This window comes from Macaca mulatta, chromosome 2, assembly GCF_049350105.2.
Source record: "Macaca mulatta isolate MMU2019108-1 chromosome 2, T2T-MMU8v2.0, whole genome shotgun sequence".
NCBI classification, from domain to species: domain Eukaryota; kingdom Metazoa; phylum Chordata; class Mammalia; order Primates; family Cercopithecidae; genus Macaca; species Macaca mulatta.
The window spans coordinates 13,317,238-13,343,534 of NC_133407.1; the positions used below are offsets into that span (position 1 = coordinate 13,317,238).

The window sequence follows — 26,297 nt, forward strand, 5'->3', positions numbered from 1 at the left end:
ACATAGTTCCAACATAGTCCCAATAATATTCAGTGTTACAAGCTATTTCTTATCCTATCTCAATAACTCAATTTTTTCTACATGCAGGAAACTATATTAGAAACCATGGTAGTAAAACTTATATTATTGAAAGAAAAACCTTAAATTTACTTTGCTTTATATAATAGGAAAGTTATTAGTAAGCTTTAGTGTTTTGACAAATATCAAGAAAGTCTTGTGATCTGCCTCATAATGTAGGTTCACTGGTTAGAGGCTAAGGATTCCCAGAGTCAGTGCCTTTTTGCTTTGTGTTGGCATGGCTGGAAGCAGTACCTGGCACACTGGCTTAGGACAGAGTGATTCTCTGAATGAATGTGTGAATTGACTACTTGGTTAATTAACTTAATATTTTTATTTAATGGTATGATCAACAAAGCATTGATCTTCTAGGGAACCTAGTGACATCTAAGTCTCCACCAACAAATGTTCTGAATAATAAGACATTTGGTCTAAATCCCCACAAACTTGAATTAGGAATCCAAAATCCCTCAGGAGGCTGAGACAGGAAGGTTGCTTGATGCCAGAAGTTTGAGAGCAGCCTGGATAACAGTGAGAACCCATCTCTAAAATCTTTTTTCAAAACTAACCAGGCATGGTGGTCCATGCCTGTAGTCTCAGTTACTTGGCAGGCTGAAGCAAGAGGATCAGTTGAGTCCAAGAGTTTGATGCTACAATGAACCACGATTGCACCACTGCACTCCAGCCTGGGCAACAGAGTGAGACCGAGCCATCTCAAACATACATACATAATAAATCTGAAATCACAGGTTGCCAAGATGAGATGCATGTGTATTAGAGTGTGTATATAAATCTGCCATGCAGGTATACAAAACAGAAGTTCCTCTATTTCTTTTGCTACATTTCATTCACAAAACCATAGTTGTTTAGTACACAACTGCAGCTGTCCTGCCCTGGGAGTTCCAGGCAGCATCTATTTGTATGGAACTGCTGCAAATACCTTGAGTCCAGGGCAGGTCATCAAAGGCCATCCTGAGAACTGCGACTACTAGACCACTATGACAAAGGTATTTCAGGAGAAGAATATGTCTTCACTAATAGCAATCCCTTTAGGCTGTTCCAGTTAGATCACAGACTGACAAAAACCATTTCACTTGCTTTTAAGTGAGGACATTGTCAGAGAGTGAATGGAGCTCCTTAAGTCTTTATTATGATCTTTAAGTTGGTCTTGGTGTCAAGCAGTGGGTGGGGCAAGAACAAGGGTTTGGGAGCCTATTACCTGAGTTTGTTGTTCAGCATCACCACCTCCATGATGGATGACACTGGAAATGCTACTTAGAGTTTATGTCGTTCTTCTTATTTGTGATGCCTAGATAACAATGCCTGCCCCGAAGGACTGATATGAATGGCTGTGATAATGGGCATGGTGTATCTGCCATGGCAAGTGTTTGGCACAATAGAGCTCTCATTAGCACAGAGGAAGTGTTTTGGTTAAATATAATAGAAAAAATATATAATACATCCACTTTAAAAAGTTGTGACTTTTCCTCAACAACAGAGACTTAAAACACTTGAACTGGAGAGCAAATAATGGCAGCAGCATATGCACCCATCTCACAAGTGAAATACAAGAGATTTCAAAAGGCTTACCATGTCACTGTCTCAGGGTTCGTGCAGTCACATCTTAGCTTTCCCATATAACAGCAAGTTTCGTCGTGTACATGAGTTATTCCTTTGAAATGTTAAATCATTACTGCTTGTTCTCATCTTTTCCTCCGTTTCAAATTTTATGATTCTCATTTTCCTGTTAATCAACATTTATTTGCACCGATCCAATCAAAAGTTGTTACCTGTTGCTCCTTTTCCTAGTCTTGCTACTTTATAATTTGGGTATTTCCTCTAAATTTCCTTGAAAAAGCCTAGAGCCCAGAGGTAAACTAAAATGCTCATGATTGTCTAACTTGTAAATGCCATTTTCTTACTCATTTTTAGAATTTCTTATGTGTAATTCTGCTTTTTCTTTCTCACAGCATAGCTATGGCTCTGTAGTTCTTAGGATACAATGTTTCTCATGCTGCTTATTGATTAGGTGAAGAAAAACATCAAGTAGTCTTTCTGGCATTAAGAGAATTTAAGATAAGAGCAAGGAAAAAATAGTGTATCCTTTCATTATTGCTGCTGTCACGCTGTTGTTGTTTTATGTAATTTCAACTTTTATTTTAGATTCAGGGTTACATGTGCAGGTTTGTTATGTGGGTATATTGTGTGATGTGAGGTTTGGGGTATGACTGATCCCATCACTTGGATAGAGAGCATATTTGTCAATAGCTAATTTATAAGTCCTTGTCCCCATCCCTCCCTCTCCTCTCTTGCAGTCCCCAGTGTCTAATATTGCCATCTTTATATACATGAGTAGCCAGTGTTCAGCTCCCACTTATAAATGAGAAGATGTGATATTTAGTTTGCGGTTTCTGCATTAACTCACTTGTAATAATGGCTTCCAACTGCATATGTGTTGCTGCAAAGGACATTTCTCTCTTTTTTATGGTTTTGTAGTATTCCATGGTGTATATATACCACATTTTCTTTACACAGTCCACCATTGATGGATATCTAGGTTATCTCCATGTCTTTGCTATTGTTAATAGTGCTGTGATGAACATATGACTGCATTTGTCTTTTGGTAGAACAATTTATTTTCTCTTGGATATATACCCAGTAACAAGATAAATGGGTCAAATGGTAGTTCTGTTTTAAGTTCTTTGAGAAATCTCCAAACTGCTTTCCACAGTGGCTGAATTAATTTACATTCCCACCAATAGCATACAAGCATTCCCGTTTTGCTGCAGCCTCGCTGACAAATTTTTGTTGTTGTTTGTTTTACTTTTTAGTAGTAGCCATTCTGACTGGTGAGAGATAGTATTTCATTGTGGTTTCGATTTGCATTTCTCTAATACTTAGTAATCTTGAGCATTTTTTTCATAGGTTTGTTGTCCATTTGTCTGTCTTCTTTTGAAAGTATCTGTTCATACTCTTTTCCCACTTCTTAATAGGGTTATTTGGCTTTCACATGTTGAATTGTTTAAGTGCCTTATAGATTCTGAGTATTAGATTTTTTTGGATGCATAGTTTGTGAATATTTTCTCGCCTTCTGTAAGTTGCCTGTTTACTCTCTTGTTAGTTTATTTTGCTATACCAAACCTCCTTAGTTTAATTACATCCTCCTTGTCAAGTGTTCATTTCATTGCAATTGCTTTTGAGGACTTAGTCATACATTTTTTTCTCGAAGACAGTGTCCAGAATAGTGTTTCCTAGGTTTTCTTCTAGGATTTTTATAGTTTGAGATATTACATTTAAATTTTTAATTAATCTTGAGTTAATTTTTATATATGGTAAAATGTAAGATTCTACTTTCTTCTGCATATGTCTAGCCAGCTATTGAATAGGGAGTCCTTTCCCTATTGCTTATTTTTGTTGATTTTGTCAAAGATCAAATAGCTCTAGGTATGCAGACTTATTTCTGGGTTCTCTATTCTGTTTCATTGGCTTTTTTTTTTGAGATGGAGTCTTGCTCTGTCACCCAGGTTGGGGTGCAGTGATGTGATCTTGGCTCACTGCAATCTCCTCTTCCCGGGTTCAAGTGATTGTCCTGCTTCAGCCTCCCGAGTAGCTGGGACTAGCCTCTGAGTAGCTAGTAGTGTGGGTCACTGTGCCCAGCTGGTCTTGAGCTCTGACCTCAAGTGATCCACCAACCTCAGCCCCCCAAATTGCTAGGATTACAGACGTGAGCCACTGCAGCTGGCTGGCCTATCTCTTTTTATACCAGCAGTATGCTCTTTTGGTTACTGCAGACTTATAGTATAGTTTGAAAACTGGTAGCGTGATGCCTCCAGCTTTGTTCATTTTGCTTAGAATTTCCTCGGTTATTTGGACTCTTTTTTGTTCCATATGAGTTTAGAATAGTTTCTTCTAATTCTGTGAAATATGACATTGGTAGTTTGGCAGGAATAGCATTAAATTTATAGATGGCTTTGGGCAGTATGGCCATATAAACAATATTGATTCTTCCAATCCATAAGTGTGGAATGTTTTTCCACTTGTTTGTGCCATCTAATAATTTTTCAGCAGTGTTTTGTAGTTCTCCCTGCAGAGACCTTTCAACTCATTGGTTAGAGGTATTCCTAGGTATTGTGTGTGTGTGTGTGTGCGCCTATTGTAAATGAGACTACATTCTTTATTCGGCTCTCAGCTTGAATGCTATTGGTGTATATAAATGCTACTGATCCTTTACTTCGATTTTGTATTCTGAAATTTTGGTGAAGTTGTTTATCAGTTCAAGGAATTTTTTGGCAAAGCCTTTAGGGTTTTCTAGGTATAGAATCATATTATCATGGGAGAGGTTGTTTGACATTATTGAACTTCTATCTCATTTAAACTGTGAGAAGCCGCATAAGTTCTCCACCTATAAGAATGACTCTTGAATTCTTGAGAACTCTTATTCTCCTTCTTTTTATAAATATAATTCTCTACTTAGAGATTCATAGTTTTGCTTTTATTCTTTTTGTCTCTTTGTTGTTTTTGTAAGTTTTCCTGACTTTAAGTGAATAATAACCACTTAAAAATATTTCAAACAATTCGTTGAATGTTTTACTAGTCACAAACAATAAAGCCTTTATACAAAACAGAATTAGTACTGGCCCATACTGAACCCATTGATCATTTATATAATTTGCTTTATTTTTATCACTCATGATGATCTTTAACCTGATTCCAAGACCATGATTAAACGCCCCATTTTAATTCACTCTGATTAATTTTGTATGCACAACTGGGTGACTCATGAAGTCAGAAATGATCCTGATGTCTAAGTATTTGACTTAGATATTTTCTTTTCAATATCTTTCGTGGATTTGTGCTGAAAAAACTGTACATTCATTGAGCCTGTTTTATTCTCGTTGAAACCACTCTGCCTATTTCTTACTCTTAATATTTTCCAGGAGTATCAAATGCTACACTTTGCTGATGTTCACCTTCTTGAGCAGAAGTTTCCAATACTTTTCAAGAGCCTGTTATTTCCATATTTCTCAATATGCTATCATTCTTTCGTTTTCTAAGAATAAATATGCGTGGATCAGTAAACATGCTGCCTAATCCCCTAAATAACTCAGGGTGATGTGAGTCTTGTAATGACTGCCAAGTAAGGAATTCCCTTATCTTCATGTTGGCTAGAGCAATATTTGCAACATCTTCATTACTCCCTAATTGTCTATATTTCTTTGCTTCATTTCTCTTGTTAAAGGCAGATTTAAAAAATGAGTTCAATAACTCAAGTGTTTTAGAGTCATCATTAATTTCATGCCCTTCCTCATTCATTAGTGGACCTATTTTCTTGTGGCTTTCTTTTCCCTCTGGGTCTCTCTTTTTTTTCTTTAATCTTCTCATTTACTTTAACCCTTTAATCATGCTCTAGCATGACCGTTGTCGTGTCTCCCATGGTAACAAGAATAAAATCTCAACTGATAGTGTATTTGTTTTCTTGCTATTCTTAGAATAAATGTTCTTATATTTTTCTTCTAAAAAAATTATTTTAGAGCAGTCTGCATTATTGCAAGCTGGATTTTAAGTTTTCTTATTCACAGGGAATGTACAGCTAACTTTTTAAAAGAATTGTAAAAATGGTCTAAATGTCATCTATGGGAAAGCAGCATTAATATCTTTAAACTAAAATTTTAAAAGGACTCCCCAGATGCTTAAAAACAACTACTATTTGGGTAGTTGTTTTGCTTTATCATACATTAAATTTCTGCAACCAAGCCCACTGCCCCTGCTGCTGCCCCGGTTCAGACTTAGCCTCATATCATCAGTACATGTTTCTTCAGAATTCAATAAACACCATGACACCATTTCTTACTCCTCTGTTATATGTGTTCTTTCCTAAACGATAATTTTTACAATGAATAGTTTTTATAAATATAAATATAAATAAATAGTTTTTATAATATATGTCGAATGCTGTTTCATTGACTTTCTTTTTTAAAATTTAAAATAATCCACTGACAGGATAAGCTAACTGTTTAGAGTTAAGCAGACAAAAAGACAATTTTTGTTTTACCTCACTTTATGGTTAGCTTTGTGAACTACACAATAGTATAATACCTCCAACACACACACTTGTACACCCACCAGCAGGCACAGTTCTTTGAAGATGTTCATGACCTTCAGAATGTCATCTAGGGGCAAACTTGTTCAACTTAATTCAGTCTAACATTTTCAAAGTAGTTATGGCAATCTCTCTGTGTGTAACTTCTTGTAGAAATATTGTTTCCTAAAACAAACTATTGGAAAAGATGTTTTAGATTCTGGTTGTAAAATATGTGTGACTGACTCATACAATTATCCATAAAATTATTAAAGTCTCATTGAAATAGATTTCTACAATAATGACTTGAAAATGCAAAGCTGATATAGAAATCCCTTTCCTATTTCAGCTCCCCAGTTGTCCAATTGTTCCTTCTGGAATTGAATAGGAAGTTAGAGATGACAGGCTGGGTGAGTATGGAGGTTTGAGAAATTTTTCCTCATCTAGAAAATGAGGAAGATGTACAAAATTATTTGTAAGATCTTTTGGAGCTTTAAATTTGATGTTTCAGTGACCTAACTCTGTGACCGACAGATTAATGAGAAAGAAAAATCACATTTCCTATATACTTCGTCTTTTAATTATTATTTCAGCATTCAACTACCTAAAAAAAAAACATAAGTTAAAGGAGATAGCAAAAGCAAAATAAAATAGCAACCATAACAAGAGAAGAAACAGTAATATTTATTGAATACCTGCTAGGTACAGCACATTTTTCTAAATACAAAACATGATTATCTCAGTTAAGCTTTACCACACATCCTTCATTTTCGCTGGATGCTAATAATTCCCATATTACAGGTTAACCTCAATCACGAAAAGCCTATGTAAACTGTTCAATATCTTACACAAAGAAATGGGACAGTTGGATACAAACCTAGGTCTGGCTAATTTCAGTTCCATTTCTCTTTCATTTTATTATTCTCGTATTAGAATAAAAACAACTAATTTCAACTTGAAGGAAGGGAAGAAAATGAAAGAAAATGATTTTTTTTTTTTAAAATAAAAGATACTAAAGAGAATCCACATGTAGACATCCACTACTGACCTTTCAAGTTAGACAATGTGGAATATTAAAAACATTTAATTTAGGATATATTAGCAGAAACTCAAAATTACCAATAGAAATATTGAGCTGAACACCTGACATATTCAAACAATCAGAATATAAGAGCGTATTTTAATTTCTTACTCCTTATTTTATAAACAAAAATAAATAGATGTTTTAAAATAGGTTTTTAGACTTTTCTACTAGACATTTGGTATCATGAAGAAACTGTTGCTGCTATCTTACAATAATGTGACCATCGTGAACTATTTAAAACCTATCTCCAAAAAAAAATGTGAAGGTAAAGCTTTCACCTTTAATTGTTTGACATTTATGGAATAAGACAACAAAGTTGTAATGAACCACCCTGACTGTATCATATAATACATGGAGGCATCATTAGTTTATTATAACAAGGGGTGGGTAGGCAGGCTTTTCCTGAACCGATAAGGTGAAGTCTAATTAGACATATACCTGTTTTATTTTCCTCAGTAATGAGCATATGCCAAGGAACTTATTGCAAAAAGGTAGATATTTTAGAAACCAAAAATAAATACATCAAATGCAAAATACAGTTGTTTCAAAATTTCTTCTCTAGGCCACACATTGATTTTCACACCAGAGAGCATAATTAGAAGAGTCCTTAATTCTATATCTTTTCTAATTTTTGAGGTCTAAAACCTCTCAACCTATATTGCCTTGTATGTGCCTATTTCTTTTCAGTTGTGAATATTCATTAATGTAATATGAGCGGCTATTAATTTCTGCTAATATCCAGCAAATGCTGTGTATGCAATAGGAACTTACTAAGTATCCAATAATTGGATTTCTCATGAGTTGGTAGGTGGGAAAGTAGGCAGTAGATATCGCTAGGTTTCAAATTCTCTACATTCTTATATGTGTCTAATATTCTGCCTCTACAAATAAGGAGATACATTATTAAATTCTTCTTTGCCAGCTCTTTTCTTAGGATGAGTCTAATTCCTTCACCTCTTTCTGACAGGATCTAATTTCTATTCTTTTCAACAGTTCCGCTGACCTCTGTACATTCTCTCCCTGTGCTGTAGTTTCACTTGGCTGCTGGTCTCCCAATCTCCATACATTAAAGATGCATTTATACTTTTTTTTTTTTTAACAGTGCTCTGAACATAATTACAAAAGCTTTGAATTGAGAATCAAAAAGGAGTGGTTTGATCACATAAAAGCTAATTTCTGAAAACCACCACACACAGAGATTCAAAGTCAAAAGGAGGACAAATTTAAAACTCTTCAGGTACAGTCAGGAAAAAAAAATATTTTCTAAGCAGACCCAAAGACAAGTTTACCATGAGCTGCAATTCAAACTCTAGCCTCATCTACCTATTGTTTTCTAAGCCCATTGAAGTCCTATTATTTGGTCTGCTGAGTTTTTTATTAAAAGTAACTAATGTGCCACTTCTATTCAATAACCATCTCTTTTGGTTTCTTTTTGCAATTCAATTTTATGATCAAACATTTAATAGTGAAAAAATTTAAAAAGTAATATGTGACAATATTTGGGGAAATTAAAAAAAAAGGTATTTAGCATCAAAAAGGAAACAGAAAGTGCCTTCATTGTTATTCACAAGAATTTTTAATGTAATTCCTGCGATAATCTTGCCTTTGGAGTACAGATTCAATAATAACAGCAGGGCAGATAACAGTATTCTGTGTTTGCTTCCTTATGTATAGCTTGATTTCCTTTTGAACTCCAAACAGCAAAGTTTTGTACTTTTATTACAGAGAAAAATAAACTTTCTGTACAAAACTCTCTCTCTCACTTCTTCACCTGAAGACTCATACCAGTCCTTCAGTGCTAGTTCTGCTATCACTTTTCATAGAAACTTCTCCTTCGCCTTTGGCCAAGGTCAGAGGCACTGCTTCTGTGTCCAACATAGTACCATTACCAAAACAAGTCAAATAACATTAGCTTCAATTCTTTCCTTGTCTGTTTCCCCACAGTACTCTGTGACTCAGAACATATACCACAAGTACATATACCACATCTTTGTACATATACCACATCTTTGTCTCTACATATACGTCTATGTACATATACCACATCTCTGAAGTACATATACCACATATTTTGTCCTATCCCCTTAACCCCAGTCTTGCACATAGTAGAAACTAAATACCTAATTTTTGAGGGAAGGTTATATCCCCAAATTATACACTGAAAAATATGACACTGGGAACCGATTTGTTGTACATCTATTCCAATGCAATTGTAAAAATTAAAAAGAAGAAGAAGAATAAAGGATAGTATTCGGGAGCCACTTTGAAGAAATAAATGTCTAGATTCAAAAATTAAATAAAAAGTACTGCCACTGTTACTCTTAAGCTCAAGCACTGGAAGGATGCCACAGAGGGTTATCTAAATGACAGTTTGATAAGGCAAGCTTCTCCCTCCTTGAATTCCTCTATCCATGTTTGCAGGTGAGTGGAAGCCTCCTAAAGGCCACCTGAACTAGCTGCGATGTCTTCCAGCCTTTCCTTTGAGCAACAAATACATATCAAATGCACAAGTGTTAGGAACTGTGCTAAATGCTATAGTCATACACCAGTGCGTGCCTAGAGTTTTCAGTTGCATGGGAGAGGTAGAATGTGGCACAAACAATTTTAGTGATTACTCAGGACAAACTTTGTAGAACATACAGAAAAGGTATAAAGAAAGATTCAATTTCAATAAGGCCAACAAGGGAGCTTAAGAAGTTACTCATAGTGGGAAAATGAGTTGAGTTCTGAAACAAGGTCAGTAACAGAAATACAGAAAACCAAATTCTTAACAATGCAGCAGAGGTGTGAGCGTATTTTAAACCACTTTGTTGTATAGAGAAATTTCAGAGAGAAAGTCTAAAAGGATTCTGGTCTCCCAACAGACCAGATGAGCACAGAATTGACAGCAAGGTTCTTCCCCATTCTCTCTTTTGTCTTATACTGTGGTGAAGAACTTAGTGCCAATGTTTATCTAAATATGGATATAACATTGAATTGTGTGGTTGGTCGAATTTTTTAAGTAGCTCCCCCCAAAATATTTCTAACTAATCCACAAAAACTATAGATACAATACAATATCATTCCTTTGAGTATATTGTAATTATATGATAATAGGTAGCAAAGTTAAACTTCATATAAGATTATCTGGGTAGGATTGATTTAATTATATCAACTATTAAAGTACAGAGCTTTTTCTGGCTGAAGGCAGAAAATGTCACAGCGATTTCACATGTGAGCAGGACTTTACACTTTGTTGCTGCTCTGAAGATAGAGGGGTCATGTGAGAAAGAATATGACTTGCCTAAGGAGTGGAGTGACTCCTCCAGTTGTTAGCCAGCAAGAAAACAAGGACATCAGTCCTACAACCACAGTAAATTGAAGTCAGTCAAGAACCTGGATGTTTATGGAAGTAAAGTCTTTACTAGAGCATTCATATAAAAGCCCAGACTGGTTGAAATCTTGCTATCGGCCCTGTGAAACCCTAAGCAGAAAGCCCAGCCAAGTCTGCCTAGATTCTGACCCAGGGAATTGTTGGCTATTAAGTGGGTATTGTTTTTAATCCACTAAGTGTTTAGTAATTTGTTATGAAGTGACAGCAAACTAGTACTATTTCTGGCTATCTTACGTTTTTTCTAATGAGAATTTGAGAACATACTAAGTGTTCAAAAATGTTGTTGATATTAATGAGAGAGTTGAAGGAATGTAGATACTACTAGCTGCCAAGCCAACATGCAATTCTTCTTTCTTAGAAAAATAATTGTGCATTTGTTTAGCTTGGCAGTGTAGCCATCCAAAAGACTACATTACTCTGTCCCTCTTACAGCTGAATGACAGTGTAACCAAGTTTTCAACAATTATATCGAAACAGTGTTGTTTGAATTCTGAGAGTCTTCCTAAAAGTGAAAGAGATGCACTTTTTTTTTGTCCTTTTCTCCTTCCTGCTGCATGACCGCATAGGTTTCTGTAACACGATATGATGGCTAAAGCTCTGGGAGCCATTCTGAACCAATAGATAACCATGTTATCTATTGATAAATTATAAAACATCCCCAAATTTAGTAGTTTAAAAAACAAAAATTTAATTTCACCTCCCAATTATGTAGATTGAATGATCCTTCTGTTCCATAGAACATCATTTGAAGTGATGCATTAAAATTTAGTTGACAGTAGGGCTGATCTTCAAGAACTGTGACAGCTTATTTTCATGACTGGCGGTTAGTTGGGAGTGGCTAAAATCCTGAGCCCAGCGGGGCCTTTCTCTTTCTCTATGTAGCCTTAGAGCCTGTCCATCTTCTCTCTTCAACAGGCTCGTGGGATTTCTTACATGACAGCTGAGGGCTCTGAAAGAAACTGTTTCAAGAAGGAGAAAGTAGAATTTGACAGTGCCTTGAGACATGTGCCTAGAAATTGGCACAGTGTCGCTTCTACCATATTTTATTATTTAAAGTAGTCACATATTCTGCCCAGATTCTAGAGGAGAGTATAGAGACCTCATCTCTTGTTTTTTTTTTTTTTTTCTTTTCTTTTCTTTTTGAGACAGAGTCTCCCTCTGTTGCCCAGGTTAGAGTGCAGTGGTGTGATCTCGGCTCACTGCAACCTCCACCTCCCAGGTTCAAGTGATTCTCCTGCCTCAGCCTCCTGAGTAGCTGGGATTACAGGTGCATGCCACCACACCCAGCTAATTTTTGTATTTTTTGTAGAGACGGATTTTGGCCATGTTGGCCAGGCTGGTCTTGAACTCCTGACCACAAGATATCCGCCTGCCTTGGCCTCCCAAAGTGCTGGAATTATAGGCATGAACCACCACGCCCAGCCCGACCTAATCTCTTAATGAGAGAAATGCAATGAATTTATACCATTTTTAATATTCTATTGGTGACCTGAAGATGGCAAAGAGCAGAACTGGAAGGAGCCTGGGTCCCTGATGACACACAGCTTGCAAAACAGCTCTAAGTTTCTTACATACAAATGTATTTTGTTACAGAAAAATAAATCTTTGCATGTCTGCATCCTTTAAGAATATATAGTTAGATTTATGGTATATGCAGCAGCAGCTACTTCTGAGAACTTCAGTTAGAATTTTATAGGGAAGGAGAGACCTGAATCATGGTGATTTACTTAGTATATGCAAACTTTGTATACCAGGACTTCCCACAGCCTTCTCTCATAGCGTATCTAGAGAAAACAAATATTCCATTTTATCTTGGGATAGTTCCCCTGCAACTTCCTTCTGGTGGACATGAACATTTATTTAATTTTGAAATTTATATGCTCTACTCATGTTAGATATCCTTAGTGAGAAGGCATCAAGAGTTTTCATATTATTCTAAAAACAAATAAGTTTTCATGGATAACAAAATAAATGAAAGGAAAAGCAAAGATCTTGAAAGAAGAAAAGAAAGTGGAAGTTCTAAAAATATATATATTCAAATGGTAGCAGTGTTTGCATTGGCAACTGGTACTTCCCATATTTCTTTATAATGTCGTGGCTGTTTGGTATATATTTTAAGTTCTCATGATGATGGACAGAGAAGCTGAAATTAATGCACCAATAGGAAGGTTTCACTCATTTTTTTTTTTTGGCTTTGTTTTCTTATCACTGTTTTACTTGATCACAATGAATTTCAAAGTAACATTCTGTCACATTCAGTGTCTTTTGTACATTTATACCCTTACTAATTCATATTCTTAATCCCCATTCTCATGCACATCAAGACATGTTATGAAATTCTCCCAATCACATCTTCAGACATTATAAAATATTTTGAATGCATGCACATGAACTCTCATTCTCTTACATAATATCATATTTCTGATTTCTTGTGTTTATTGAATCCTTTTCAAACCTGGGCTGATAAAATCATACTCTTGCCTAATGATACCTTCATTTATATTCTCATCTGTTGCACACACACTTTTTGACAAGTTGAGTAAGTTTACTTAAGTTTCTCTATGCCCAATCAATCTCTGTCTTCTCTACACCAGATTAAAATATCATATCACATAAGAAGGGAAGAATCAGAGGCAAATGATCTCTGATGACAGTAAAGAACTTATTCTTTAGCCGGGCACGGTGGCTCACACCTGTAATCTCAGCACTTTGGGAGACCTAGGCGGGTGGATCACCTGCGGTCAGGAGTTTGAGACCAGCCTGGCTAACATGGTGAAACCCCGTCTCTACTAAAAATATAAAAATTAGCCAGGACTGGTGGCACGTGCCTGTAATCCCAGCTACTCGGGTGACTGAGGCAGGAGAATAACTTGAACCTGGGAGACAGAGGTTGCAGTGAGCCAAGATCATGCCATTGTACTCTAGCCTGGATGACAAGAGCAAAATTTCATTAAAAAAAAAAAAGAACTTATGCTTCAAGACCCCTGGCCTGCATGAATCTCGTTTAAGGATCTAAAATAATAAAACTATAAATAATTTGACATAGAGAAGCAAATGTGAACCTATAATGGTTAGATCACATGAAAGTAGTAGTTCATTAAGAAAAAGAGATCCCTCTCAAATAGAAGCTATGTGGAGATCTTTGAATTGCTTAATGATCCCCTGTGATGAAAAGATTTGAAACATGGGAACATATTGAAAAAACAATGGTTTCTTGCTGATTTGATGCAAATGCTAACATTAGTGCAGATAACATCAAAAAAGTATATGCCACTAAATAAGGACACTGAAAACACATTGGTTATGAGTGTGGTCATTTCTAAACATATTTATTACATTGCATGAGAAAACTTGAAATGACTTGCAATGTTACAATTTATGTATTAAATAAATTTGATAAAGTCTTTTTGACTATATTTCTAAAAATATGACATTTTCCAAAATGGGTCCTAAACTGGAAGAAAAATCTTCTAAATTTCTATGTCTACTACCACTGTGACTTTCACAACAAATAATAACAACAGATTTTTAAGAAACTGTGGTAGAGAGAAAGTACTCAATTACTTTTCTGTTCCTTCTATAGAACAAAGCACAAAACAATTTCTATATGAAAAGACTAACGAATAATCAAAGAATATACAGCCAAAATATATGGAAAAGCATCATAGAGGTACAGCAGGCAGTTACTCAGTAATGACAGTATTTTGTGCTCACAAAGTTTATGGTATTTATAACTTTTTTTTTTTTTTTTTTTGATATGGAGTCTCACTCTGTTGCCCAGGCTGGAGTGCAATGGCGTGATCTCGGGTCACTGCACCACCACCTCCCAGGTTGAAGCCATTCTACTGCCTCAGCCTCCCAAGCAGCTGGGATTACAGGTGCCTGCCACCACGCCTGGCTAACTTTTTGTATTTTTAGTAGAGACAGGGTTTCACCATGTTGGCCAGGCTGACCTTGAACTCCTGACCTCAGGTGATCCACCCATCTCAGCCTCCTAAAGTACTGGGATTACAGCTGTGAGCCACCACACTCGGCCCAACTTTTAAAACATGTATTTGGCATGATTTATGTTCCCATTCTAAACAAAGGCTAATTTATACCAATATTTTATTCATAATTTTGTGTTCTCTTTTCTAAGGAAGCGTCCCCGAAATGGGAACAACTAGCCCCATCAAAACTGAATGTCCCTCAGAGAGAGGCTGGTATCAGTCCCAATAGAACAAATGGATTGGAACAAATCTGGAGGCCAAGCTTCAGGGCAGTCACAAGTCTATAAAAATGAAAGATTATATATCAAATGAAAGACGAGGCAGATCATGGGTGCAGTGTAAGAAAATAAACACAATATTGGAAAATTGTCTCTGAAGAAAGATGATTTTAAATCAGGCCTTGGAAGAGATAAATGAAAGAAAGAGGTGGATAATGTTTCCTAAAGTGAATGGCATGTACCAACCTCTGAAGGTAAATACCGTAAGAATGGGGTCTCAGATGAGGAGCATGAGAAAGGAATTCATACGAGTGGGAATTGCATGCTTTGGTATTATGTGGAGGAGAGGAAAAGAGATAATATCAATGACAGAATGACGAAGTTGAGTTCTTAAACATTAAACAATTTTTAATTTTTTTCCAATATTTCTTCAAGTTTTATCATTCATACAGATCACAAAACTGAGTGATCATGAGAGAAACCAAACATTGCCTATCTTCACTTTTAGACACTTGGAAAGAAACTGCAGCATTTTTCCTGAATGTCAGCAGATTTCCAGTGGCATCACCTTAATTATCCCCCACTGTACCTATATGAAAACAACACAAGGGCTGTTTGCTACTTAACCAAATTAAGTTCCATATCACTAGCTTATTAAGTTACTTGGCCCACTGTAAATTGTTTATTTAGATTAAAAATATCCTACACATTTCTGGTCATCCAAAGTGTTTAAGAATAATCCATTAGCCATCCTGCCACTGGACTACAAGTTATGGCATTGATTTTCAAATAAGAAAATTAAAAAACAAAACAAAACAGGTCATTAGAAGCCCCAAATTTTATTATTTCAATACATCTGGAAATTTTCCAAGGAAGGCTGACAAAAATAATTTAGTTCTCTCAAAAATATCTTATTCAAGAGCACTCAGGCTACTCAGCTACACAAATTCTCTTCATTCTCAGTTGTCTCAGTGCCCTCCACACCCAATTTGATCACGATACCTATAGGAAAATCCAAAATAGTATTGTTGGAAAGATTGCATATACTTATAATAGTATCTTTCATAATAGCTTTCACATCATGCCCCATTAAAGTTTCTTTTTACACTAGTCTGGCATGACAGTGTAATTCCTTGTTAAATGCTATATTAGCAAGGATGAGTAATAATTCAACAGGATGCTAATATAACACAAGTTTAAATTGCTAATTCAATGAAGCCTTCATTTCACTGTACATTGCTCAAATCATTGTGATTTTTGCAATGAAACACTAGGACCTTTTAAAAATAAAAATAAAACCTGGAAATAGTTTTCCACCTGTTTCCTACTCTTGGCAGATTGTATGTCTTGAGAAAAAAAGCAGTACTCTGGCTTTACTATGATCATCATTTATCAAAGAGGTTGTTCAGAAGTATTCTGAAAAACTTCTAAGAAAACTTATCTGCAGGTACAATGTTAATTCCTCTCTTACTCTTCTTGTCCCTCTAATGTGAGAGTCAATAAATTACCACATCAGCTCTCATATGGTGAAATCCCTCTCAGACTTGGCCTTGGTTCCTTATCCCAAATTTTATTATAGTACTTCAGGTTATATATCTAGCTGCTAGCATTTCTTCTCACATTCAATTTTTAGTATATCAGATCCTTCTTATGTAGTCCCACCATACTAACCATCACACACATGCACATGTATGGACACATGCACACACTCACACACACACTCCTTAACCCTGTCATTTACCTACTCACAAAGGATCTCCATTGTTTATAGTCATCATCCGGCTTCCCCTATCCAATACGGCTACAGAATATCATATTAGATCGATAGATAGATAGACACATATACATAAACACATATAGATCTTTACACATATATGCACATATGTATACAGCTATGTATACACATATATATGAATATATATACATACACACATATTATCTATAGAGTTACAAGAATTCCCAAAACAGTAACTATTACTACTTTGTAGTGTATGCTATGTGCCAGCAGTATAGAATAATGTTTAAATTATGCATTTTGAAGTTAAGAGGTTCTGGGTTTATCTTGCTCTGGATCTACATAGCTTTAGACTATTTAAGAGATGTATTTGTTTCACTCAGTGTTCTCAGGTGAAACTCAAGATAGCAAGAGTTTCCTATTTCATAGTAGTTTCTCAGGTGTTAGACAAGATGATGTTTGTAATATGCTCATCACTGTGACTAGCATATAGAACATACTCAATAAATGTTGGTCAATGAAGAACTATGATGCCTATTACATTTGCAAGAATTAAAGTGAAATTGGTAGGTCAAATCGAGTTCACTTTTTAATTCTGTTAATATGAAATGAAAAATTGCCATTTACAGAGGTTGTTCCAATTTACATCCTTGTCATGTATTACCATGTGTAAATGAAAGTATTCATTCCCCTAAAGTTTTGCCCTACTGGGTATTATAATTTTAAATATTTGTCATTGAAAAACGGCATATTTTAAACTGGTATTACTTTGATCACTTTTGAGGTTCGAATAAAGTTGACTATTTTTTCTCATATTTAAGTTCTATTGATATTTGCCCAGTGGAATGTCTAACACAAAATTTATTCAATTTTATATTGGCAAATGTTGGTTTATTTTATGATTTAAAATTTAAAAGGATTATTGCATGTGAAGATATCCATTGTTTGCTATCTGTTTTTCATTTTTTTTCCAATTTGTGCTTTTGTATCTGACTTTTGTTTGTGGTATTATTTTTTGCCAGTAAGATCATTTTGTCGTGTGAATCTCAATGTATCTATATATTCTTCTCAATGTATCTATATATTCAATGTATCTATATATTATTCTAGAATATAGAAACTAGAATATGTTCTAGTTTCACAACATGCTCAAAGGTATAAGGATTGTGAGATATTGAAGGTTAATTAATTATTCAATAATTTCTGCTTATTCTACATTTCTTTATTTTAAAATTGGAGCCATCTGTATGATTTTGGCAAAAATGTCCAACTGTATAATCTTCCTTCAAAGAGCTAGTTAGTCCTTTGTTCTTTCATTATTAATTTGATACATGTTTTCCCACAATGATTTAAAGTGCATATTCTATGTTCCCCGTAAATCAGGATATATTATTAGACTCTCTAGTCCAGTTCATTCACCTGCTTTAGTTGTGTTTAATACTGTTATATTTTTGATATTTACTAAAACTAGACTTCTCCTATTACTCATATTTTATAGGATCTTACATTCTTTTGGATAATCTTTAGTAGTATTTTTCAATCTCCTCCCTCAATATTCCCTCTTCTCATGTGGGTGTCCTAATTATATATGCTTGTTTGTAAATGATTTTATTTTAGGAAGAACTGACATGTTTAAAATATTTTTGTCCAAAACTATGTTTTAATTTACCCAATTTTATTTTTTTTTGAAATAAATTAACACTTCTTTTAGTATGTGTCCTATATATTTCTTTTTAATACTTTTTCTGGATAATTTATATTTTTGATATTAGGTCAAATAAACTTTATCTGATCATACATCTAAACTAAGCCATATACAGGAAAGTTTATGTTTTAAACATTAATATTATTAGACTTCGCTACATTAGCATTATTATTTCAAGTAATTTATTAGTTGACATCTATATACAGTATCATTGTATTCAATTATGTTTTATGCAAATAATATTCTCAAATGTGATATTTACAGCTTGCACTGTATCATTTGTATTATTAAGATTTTCCAATATGAAAGCAAGTATTCTAAACTTATTTTCCCAATTCTGTGTGTTTTGCAGTTATTTATGACATTTTTGATGTTGAAACATTCAATTTTACATTGTCAAATATATCATATATCATTTTTTTCCTGTTTGTTTTATGATTAAAGAAGCCTGCCTCTTAAACTTGATCTAAAAATCGTTCCCAATTGTTCAAGCTCTTACATGATTGTCTTAACACAATTTATTGAATAATTCACTCTTAACTTTCTGATTTTCGAAGTCATACATATATTATCAATACATCATATATTGATTTCAAATTATTTGTCCAAACACATGTTAAATTTTACTATTATTTTCCAAAAGCTATTAAAATAAATAAGTTTATTACTATTTGCTGGAATACAAAATATAGACTTCTTTGTGCTTCAGAAATTGTACACAATTCCTGAAAGATGAAAAGAAGGTAGGATTGTATTGACCAGTGAGTACATGAGTTTATTTTCTTCTTAAGATGTAGGTTCATGGAGTAGAAGGCAGGGACACAGAGGCCCTTTACAGGATTTCTAGTGTGGGTTTCCCTGCAAATATGTTTGCAGGAAAATCAGGAATTCACCTTAAAAACTCCACAAACACACAAAATTAGGTATCATGAACAAAACCAGAAATAACATAGAAAGAAACATATACTAAAGTTATTAGAGCACAACAAAGTACATATGCTTACTACCACTGAATGTATACTTAAAATGGTTAAAATGGTAAATGTTATGTTATATATATTTTACCACAAAAATATGAGATTATAAAACAGTCTATAATGACCAAGTTTAAATAAACTAGAAGCAAACTCAAAAATTTTCAGGTGTAGAGATTAGGGACTATTAAAAATTACCTAAATGTCTGAAAATGAGCTGGAGATATTCTAGAAATAAACCACACAGCAATTGATATTTACACATTTAGAGTATTGTGGATATTTAAAGTTTGGATTATATAAATGAAAGAAAAATAGGGAAAAAAAAGAGAATCTGCTTACGGGATGTCAGTGTGAACAGCTCTATAGACCTATTACTCAGTGAAACAATCCTAAGTGATGAAAATAATTTCTAAAGCAACCATTTAAAGTCCCCAGAAATTGTCATAATGGCATACAGCATGTGAAGAATATTTATTCAAGAAAATCAAGTACATCTCACTAAGAAGAACAAAAGTTTGAAGAGCAAAACTGTTTGAAGAACAAAAGTAAGAGCAAAACTGCTGCTCCCTCCAACCCAGCTCAGTGTGACAGACACTTTGCTCCAAATGGACATTGCCAAGAAGATCATTCTCACTCTAATCGCCTATCTCTGTAATGCGGAGATTAAATTTCAGATGAGTCGGTTTAGACTAGGGGCTCTCTCCTATACTTACTCCCGACTTACAGGGTGCCATCTCTATTTCAGAAGTGGCAGGTCAGATTATTAAGTCCTCAGTCACCTTCTCTTTAGCCCACTTGAGGGAGAAATTCCATGCCCAAAGGGACAAGCTAAGTAAAGTCATACTCACAAGTCAGGAGTGATGGCATGGAGATTTTCTTCAGGATGAGGCAGGTCATAAGAACAGACAGCTCTGACGTTCTCCCTAAATGAACTAACTGGTGTTATTTAGAACACAGTATGGAGGAATTCAAGACTAAGGGTACTCTTGAAAACAGTGAGTTTTGGTGTTAAGTAATTAAGTGGAGGCTGGTAACTCCATATCAGCCACAAGCTAAATTATAGCTCAGTTATTTTACCAGAGAAAACCAGGGGGAAAGGCAGCTAAGATGAGCTCTCTGGGTGTTAGGAGAAACCCCAAAGACTGGCCCCAAAAACTACCCTTACAGAGGGACCTGCATTTAATTGGCTATAATCGTGGAGCAATTTATGTTCCAGTGCATCGTTGAAAAAAATATAGCAATTTACTGGCTATTTCTGGAGTCTAACAGCTGTGTGTGATACCAACAGAGGCAGACAGCTAAATAGAGACATCAAAGAAAGAGATAGCTAAAGACAGTCCTGTTAAAACAACAGTCATCCCAGGGTAACCTTGTACAAGCCCAAAACTTGAGTGATATTAGAAGCTTCACACTGCAGGGAAAACAGCCTTCACTCAAATAGTCCAGCCAGGTCACTAAACAAATAAATAAGCAAACAGTAATAACATCAAGCTCCAGAGGAGTGGGGTCGCTCTCTAGAGTTGCCATAATATATTCCCTAAAATCTCCCAATTTTTAACAACAACAAAGTAAGGTGTACAAAGAAACAGGGGTATTTGACCTATGCATGGAAAAAAAAAAAAGTAGTGTCATGCATGTCCCTGTGAAGAGACCATCAAACAGGCTTTGTGTGAGCAATAAAGCTTTTGAATCACCTGGGTGCAGGGGGGCTGAGTCAGGGAAGGGAGATAAGGGTGGGGCCGTTTTATAGGATTTGGGTAGGTAAAGGAAATTACAGTCAAAGGGGGGTTCTCTGGCAGGAGTGGGGGTCACAAGGTGCTCAGTGGGGGAGCTTTTTGAGCCAAGATGAGCCAGGAAAAGGAGTTTCACAAGGTAATGTCATCATTTAAGGCAAGGACCGGCCATTTTCACTTCTTTTGTGATGGAATGTTATCAGTTAAGGCAGGGGAGGGTATTTTTGCTTCTTTTGTAATTCTTCAGTTACTTTAGGCCATCTGGGCGTATACGTGCAAGTCACAGGGAATGCCATGGCTTGGCTTGGGCTCAGAGGCCTGACAAGTAGAAAACAAAAACTGACTGTGAAGAGGCCCAGGTGTACAATTCAACAGAGGAAACTTCAAAGCAGCTATCTATCATAAATATATTCAAAGAACTAAAGAAAACTGTGCTTAAGAATTAAGGAAAGCCATGATTACAGTGTTTCATTGAATAGGAAACGTTAGTGAAATAACTGAAATTGTTTAAAAATAAATAAATTTTAGAGTTAAAAAGTGATACAAGTAAAATTTTAAAATTTGCTAGAGGAGCTAAAGTAGATTTGAAATGGCAGAAAAAGGAATCAGTGGATTTAAAGAGAGATCTTTAGGCATTATACAATTAGAAATACATAACTAAAATAAAACTAAAAATAAATTGACAGAGCTCAGAGAAATTCGGGATTCCATGTAGTTTACCAAGAATAAGAGTAGCAGGAGAGGAGAGAGACAAAAAAAGCTGAAAAAAATATTCGAGAAATAATGGCTGAGAGCTTCCCAAACTAGACGATAAAAACAACCAACCAATAAAAGAAGTGAGAGAAATGCCAAGTAGGTTAGCAACAAAGGGATCTGTATCAGAGCCATCATGGCATCAATGACACAGACAAAGGGAAAATCTTGAAAGCAGTAAAAGTAAGCGACTACTCATAAAAGGAATCCCAATGAGAATAACAGCTGATTTCTCATAAGAAACAATATTCAAACTACTGAAAGAAAAGAAAAGCAACTGTCAATCAAAAATGTTATATCCAATAAAACTACCTTGCAAAAATGAAGAAAAAAATGCATTATTCCAGTCTACTCATGAGTAAAGCATCAGAAAAACTCCAATAGTGGCATGATATGGCAAACCTAATCAGTATACCTGAAAACCATCAAGGTCATTAAAAACAAGGAAGTTCTAAAATACTGTCATTGCTAGGGGAAAATGTAAGGAAACACAAAAATTATGTAATATGATAGCTTAGGTGCGACACTGGGACAGAAAAAGAATGTTAGGTAAAAACAAAGGAAATCTGAATAAACTATGGACTTTAGTTAATAATACTATATTATTATTGATTACTTAATTGTGACAAATATACCATACTAATATAAGATATTAACAAAAAGTTGAAAAATATAAAGATAAAATGAAGCTATTCCCAGGTAAACAAAACTGATAGAATTCACTGCTAACTGACTCATCTTTTAAAAAATGTTAAAGGAAGTACTTCTGGATGACATCAAGTAATCTCAGGAAGTAATTCAAATCTACATTGAAACACATGTATACGCATACACACAGGAGGTACAGCTAAGGCAGTCCTTAGAGGGAAAAGAAAAGCTCTAAATGCTTGTGTTTAAAAAGAAGACAAAACTTCAATCAATAATCTAACTTTCCACCATAAGCTATTGGGGAAAAAAGAGCAAACTAAACCTAAAGCAAGCAGAAAGAGCAAATAATAAAGATCTCAGTAAAAATTAATGAAATAGAGAATTATTTTTATTCATTTTTTACCTGTTTAACTTTTATAAACAGTAAATAAATCATCGAAATTGAAAGTTGATTCTTTGAAAATAGAAAAGAAAATGGGCCAACCTTTAGCTATTTAGCTAGACTGTCCAAGAAAAAGAATAACTCAAATTACAAAAATCTGAAAAAGAAGGAACATTAATACTGAGCTTGCAGAGATAAAAATAATTGTAAGAAAATGCCATGAAAAACTATACCATAAAATTAGAAAAATCAGCTTAAAATAACAAATTTTGAGAGAGATACAAATGATCAAAACTGGATTCAAGATGTAATAAAAATATTAATAGACCTATACAAGGAAAGGGATGGAAAAGTAGTTTTAAAAACTTTTCACAAAGATTACAAACCAAGATAGTTTTACTGGTGAATTCTTCCAAACATTTAAAGAAGAGTTAATAATGATACCTCACCTATTCTTCCAAAAAACAGAATACCCTGATGAGAAACAGAATTTTCTCATCCAACTCGTTTGATTATCTTAATATGAAACAAGACAAATTATAAGAGAAGAAAACTGGAGACCAAAATTTTAATAAATAAAGAGAAAAAAAGTCCTCAACAAATTACTAGAAAATCAAACCCAGACCAAGAATCAACTTCTCTGCTCCTTCTGGAATTTCCGCCTGGTTCAGCCCACCTGCCTCCACCATGTCCATCCAGGTGACCCAGAAGTCCTACAAGGTGTCCACCTCTGGCCCTCCGGCCTTCAACAGCCACTCCTACACGAGTGGGCCCGGTGCCCACATCAGCTCCTCGAGCTTCTTCCCAGTGGGCAGCAGAAGCTTCTAGGGTGGCCTGGGCGGAAGCTATGCTGGGGCCAGGGGCCTGGGAGGCATCACCACCATCATGCTCAACCAGAGCCAGCTGAGTCCCCTTAACCTGGAGGTGGACCCCAACATCCAGGTTGTGCGCACCCAGGAGAAGGAGTGTTATGCCCAGACCGTTTATTCCCCAAAGAAGACCACCAGAGTCCAGAGTCAAAGCTAAGCAGCAAGGATCTTTATTACAAGTTCGAACCTGGAGCTCTCACTTGCTCGTGAAACGAGCCGGGCAGGAGAGCTCCCCCACTGAGCTCCGAACAATGTTATATAGTCTAAGGAAAGTAGGCATAGAATCATTATACAAATTAGAGGTATGGTTGGCTGGAGTTTGAACAAAGCGATTTGGCAAACTATGATTGGTTCCCGCCATTTCTGATATTTCAGTACAACCCTTGAGGCGGAAGAGCAGTTTTACACAAAGGCAGTTAATTATATTGCGTCAGGTTGCACAACCAGTTTATGGCTATCTTGCTTAAACACACCTTGTGACCTGGCTATCTTACTTAAACATTCCTTGTGACCTGGCCTCAGAAAGAAAAACATGTACTTACAGAACTTACGAAACCTCTGGTACGTGCAGAGATTAGAAAGCAGAACAAAGAGTTTAGCAACATCGGGGGGAGGAAGGGAGGGTACGCATTTTTGTATCTTTGTGTCCTTTCAGGAGCAGATCAAGACCCTCAACAAGTTTGCCTCCTACGTCGACAAGGTACGATTCCTACAGCAGAAGAACAAGATGCTGGAGACCAAGTGGAGCCTTCTGCAGCAGCAGAAGATGGCTGGAAGCAACATGGACAACATGTTGGAGAGCTACATCAACAACCTCAGGCCGCAGCTGGAGACTCTGGGCTGGGAGAAGCTGAAGCTGGAGGCAGAGCTTGGCAACATGCAGGGGCTGGTGGAGGACTTCAAGAACAAGTATGAGGATGAGATCAATAAGCATACAAGATGGAGAATGAATTTGTCCTCATCAAGAAGGATGCGGATGAAGCTTACATGAACAAGGTAGAGCTGGAGTCTCACATGGAAGGGCTGACTGAGGAGATCAACTTCCTCAGGCAGCTGTATGAAGAGGAGATCTGGGAGCTGCAGTCCCAGATCTCAGACACATATGTGGTGCTGTCCATGGACAACTGCCGCTCCCTGGACACGACGGACAGTATCATCACTGAGGTCAAGGCGCAGTACGAGGAGATCGCCAACCGCAGACAGGCGGAGGCTCAGAGTATGCACCAGATCAGGTATGAGGAGCTGCCGTCGCTGGCTGGGAAGCACCGTGATGACCTGTCACATACAAAGACTGGGATCTCCAAGATGAACCAGAACATCAGCCAGCTCCAGGCTGAGATTGAGGACCTCAAAGGCCAGAAGGTTTCCCTGGAGGCTGCCATCGCAGATGCCGAGCAGCGTGGAGAGCTGGCAGTTAAGTATGTCGACACCAAGCTGTGGGAGCTGGAGGCAGCCCTGCAGCGGGCCACGCAGGACATGGAGCAGCAGCTGCAGGAGTACCAGGAGATGATGAATGTCAAGCTGGCCCTGGACATCGAGATCACTACCTACAGGAAGCTGCTGGAGGGCAAGGAGAGATGGCTGGAGTCTGGGATGCAGAACATGAGTAACCATACTAAGACCATCAGAGGTTATGCAGGTGACCTGAGCTCCTCCTATGGGGGCTTCACAAGACCCAGCCTCAGCTACGGTGTGGGCTGCAGCTTTGACTCTGGTGCAGGCTTCAGCTCCTTCAGTCGCACCAGCTCTACCAGGGCCGTGGTTGTGAAGAAGATCGAGAGCTGTGATGGGAAGCTGGTGTCCAAGTCCCCCGACGTTTTGCCCAAGTGAACAGCTGCAGCAGCCACTCCCAGCCTGCCCCTCCTGAGGCTGCCCCAGAGCCCAGGAGGGAGGACGCTGTGCAGGGGAGTACAGGGAACAGGAGACTCACCTAAGGCTCAGCCCTAGCTCTCAGCCCCCACCCTTGCCCATGCCTCCAGCTGCAAAACAATTCAATTGCTTTTGTTGTTTGTTGTTGTTGTTGTTGTTGTTGTTTTTGATCCAAAATAAAACCTCAGCTAGCTCTGAAAAAAGAAAAAAAAAAACGAAAACCAAACCCATACAAAGGATTATACACCATGACCAACTGGGATTTATCCCAGGTGTGCAATTTTTAAATACTCTAAAATCAATTAATTTATTAATCAATTAATTTGTTTGTATCAGTTGATACACTATGTCAGTAGAATAAAATACAAAAACTTCCCAATACATTCAGAAAATGAATTTTATAAAATTAAATCCTCATTTACAAAACGCTTGACAAGCAAGCATCTGTGAAAAATCTACATGGTCAACACACTTAGGAATTAATTTAACAAAAGACATACAAAGCTTATATTCTGCAAACTATAAAGCATTGTTAAGGAAATTAAAGAAGACCTAAATAAGTGAAAAGGCATACCATTTTTATAGATCAGAAGATTTAGTATTGTCAGGATGGTGATACTTCCCAAGTTTATAGATTCAACAAAATTCTATCAAAATCTAAGCTTTTTTTTGTGCACATTGCAAATCGATCCTAAAATTCATATTGATATCATTTGTCTCTGTGTCCCCACTCAAATCTCATCTGGAATTGTCATCTCCAGGTGTTGAGGGAGGGAGCTGGTGGGAGGTGATTTGATGATGGGGCAGTTTCCCCCATACTGTTCTT

General features: G+C 36.3%; 1 long non-coding RNA gene and 1 pseudogene across 1 annotated transcript in view; both read left to right on the top strand.

Moving 5' to 3' along the window:
* Positions 1 to 26,297, top strand: part of LOC114676214 (uncharacterized) — a 507,752-nt gene that overhangs the window by 148,048 nt on the left and 333,407 nt on the right. The gene's annotated exons all lie outside the window — the stretch shown is intronic.
* On the top strand, positions 23,391 to 25,432 carry LOC710974 (keratin, type II cytoskeletal 8-like; annotated as a pseudogene).